The sequence below is a fragment of the Peromyscus leucopus genome, chromosome 1 (assembly GCF_004664715.2).
Source record: "Peromyscus leucopus breed LL Stock chromosome 1, UCI_PerLeu_2.1, whole genome shotgun sequence".
Taxonomy (NCBI): domain Eukaryota; kingdom Metazoa; phylum Chordata; class Mammalia; order Rodentia; family Cricetidae; genus Peromyscus; species Peromyscus leucopus.
In genome coordinates, this window is record NC_051063.1 from 83,892,765 (window position 1) to 83,896,002 (window position 3,238).

General features: G+C 48.7%; 1 non-coding gene across 1 annotated transcript; it reads left to right on the forward strand.

Moving 5' to 3' along the window:
- Positions 1-82, forward strand: Trnal-uag. The gene has a single exon. It is a non-coding gene; the product is annotated as a tRNA-Leu (tRNA).
- The last annotated feature ends 3,156 nt before the right edge of the window (positions 83-3,238 follow it).

Consider the following 3,238-nt stretch of genomic DNA (forward strand, 5'->3'; position numbering starts at 1 on the left):
GGTAGCGTGGCCGAGTGGTCTAAGGCGCTGGATTTAGGCTCCAGTCATTTCGATGGCGTGGGTTCGAATCCCACCGCTGCCACATCCCTAGCTTTTATTTTCTCCATTTGTATGCTCTTGACTCTGTCCTCTCTGTTTCGTTCCCTCTGAAACTCATTTTTAAAAGCATAAGATGAAGAAAAAACAGTAAAACGGAAGAAGTGCCCCTGTCTCTAGCATGGTCCACAAACCTCTTTCTTGACTAATTCTCTTCCCTAAAAAACAAAACACAAAGCAAAACAAAACCCCTCCCCCCTTTTAGGGTCTGGGACTCCATGCAAATTCCCAACAGGGGGTTTGGGTCTTAGTTCATACTTCGAGGGTCTCTGCCAAGGGCAAAGATGGTTATGGGTGACCTGAGTTAGAAACGGGCCCTTCCGGGTCTGGCTGACACCCGTTAATCTCTATTGGTGGAAAGATGTCAGGTGACTAGGGAGGGCTGGGTTGTTGGGGTGAAGCTCCACGTAGGAATGCCAATCTTGAGGTCTCAGCTTTATTTATTCTCCTACGTGGTCTGTAGGCTTGGTTTAGTGGCTCCCCCGATGCTTTATTTATCCAACAACTACTCTGAGCCAGAAACCCAGCTCGCGGTGAGGTTTCAGGAGAGAACAAGACAGGTATGCTGAACATCATCATTTAGTTACACGTGAGTCATGCTCTGCACTGCAGTGTCCTTACCTGGCTCTGGGAACAAAGAGGTGACATTTAGCTGGACCTGAAATTGGACACTGAAGGTGAGAGAGAGAAAGATGTCCAGAAAACCCAGAGGCCAGTAAGAGCCTGGAGAGCTGGAGGGGTTGTGGAAGCAGTTAGGGTCACTGCGTGGAGGAAGAGGGGACAGAGAGCAGGAGATGAGGCCATGAACGTGGTTCAGGCTTTGAACTCAGAGGGCAATGGGAAACCATGAGCAGGCTTCAGGCTGGTGAGTGGCACGTTCTAGTTTGGGATTCAGAAAATCCAGCAGGGGCGTTCAGTCCTGTCAGAGAAAGGACAGTGGTTTGTAATACGGTGGTGGCAGTTAGAATCGAAGGAGTGGGAAAGAGACATTTTGGAAGTAGATATCACAAAACTCTCGGATGAAAATGCCTTGAAGAATAAATCCTTCCTTAAGTTGTTGTCAGGGTATTTTATCATAGCAACAGTTAGATTAAGAATGATGGCCACCTCAAATGGCTTGAGATTTGTAGGGAGGTAGACCCCAGAGTTCAACTCCAGACCCTGGAACAGTCAGGCTGCAATCGACATAACCAAGTGGTACCTTCCCCACAGGGCCTAGGGAAACGCAGCTACAGTGCAGAAACCCTTATCCTCTGATACTTCAAGCTAGTCCTGGCCTCTTCTTTAAATCGACAGTGACAAATCCTCCTGTATGGGTGGCTTTAATAAAGAAATAAATAAGGCCGTATAAATGCAAGTTCCTGCAGGTGCTGGGCACTAAACAGATAGAAACGACTACTATTGATTTAAAAAATACATATACACACATACAATTCTGCCGAGTGTATTTTAAAGCTCTTACACAACAGTCTTCCTTATTTACCAAACAGGGACACACACTGTGAGGGACACCACCTATGAAGGTTGACTAGTGAGTGCCTTCTCTTCCATCCACCAGAGGCTAAGCAGTTACTTTGCTCTCTGCTAGGGTCCATAGTATTTGCTCAGCTAATGCCACGTGTGCACCAGATGATAGATAGATAGATGTGTTAGATCTGTTTACACACTGTTATTCTGGGATCCACAACACGATGGCAGGGAGGTGCAGTTTCCGTGGAGAGCAGGAACGACTGACCGTGGCCTTAAACTCATAAAGGTGATAGTGAGCACCACTACCCATCAAGAAATACAAGTGACTGGGAACCTATTCCCCATGCTGGGTTGTCTCACCCAGCCTTGATGCAGAGGGAGGAACTTGGTCCTGCCTCAACTTGATATGCCATGCTTTGTTGGCTCCCATAGGAGGCCTTACCCTTTCTGAAAGGGAGACTGAGGAGTGGTGGGTTGGGGGAGGAGGCAGAAAGGAGGCCAGGGGGAAGAAATGGGAGGAGAAGAGGGAGGGAAAACTGCGGTCCGGATGCAAAATAAATGAAAAAAATTTAATACATTTTAAAAAAGAGAAAAAAATACAAATGATACTAAGTCATAAAATATGGATGCTGGGGAGACGGCTCCGTAGGATGGGGACCTGAAGTCGACTTCCTGCACCCATATAAAATGTTGGGTGTGGTGGCATATGCTTGCAATCCCAGGGCAGGGAAACAAGAGACAGGGTGGATCCCTAGGGTTTCTTGGCCAGCCCAGCCACTCCAAGCTCCAAAGTAAAGAGAAAGATGCTGTCTGCAAAAATAGGGTAGACAGCTTCAGGAACGACATCCTGATTCCACACACAAGAACACAACTCTAAATCATAAAATATCAGCCAAACTCTTATTTTGTCTATTACATTGGTACCTTTATGAGACATTCAATTTTCTTTTGCAATTTTTTCCCCCTTGCCCCTCTGGTACTGAAACCTTTTACTGTGCTGAGTCATTTCCACTCATTAACCGAGAACCCAAAGACACCAAGTTGGCCTGGGTATCCCTCCCCAGCTAATCAACACACAATCTGTGTCAAAATCAGGACAAACTCAAAGAAGCCATGGCAGGGAGGAGGTCCCACTGTCCCCAGAAGCAGCAGAAGACAGGTCCAATTCTAGACTCTACCAACCAGAACGTCATCCACTTGGACCAACGGCGAAAACCCGGCTGGAAGGGAACAGAGCGAGAGGGAGGAGTAGGGTCTGTCCCTAAAGAAGCAACCATATTGGAGCTTCAGCGTACGGGTGGAGGCAGAAGGGGCGAAACCAGAGCAGGAAAAACCGGGAGATATAGGGAGGGGAGGGCTGGACTGGTTAGGAGCCTGGAAATGGCTGGGAAGGAGAAGCAGGCTGGGAGGCTGGGACTTCATCAACCGCCTCGCCCAGCCCCGGAGAAGAATAAGAAGTTGGATTAGGAAGCCAAAGGTAGGGAAATGTGGCTGAGACTCGGGGGGCGGAGCAGAGAAAGTGAGCCCAAACACGAGGACTAATACAAGGCTAGAGGGTGGGGCCGGGGCGTGGCCAGGAATGGGGGCGTGGCCAGGACTCAGGGGCGAGCCTAACTCAGGAGGTCAAAGCCAGGTACAAACTCAGAGAGCCATACGTGGGCGTGGCCGGGGA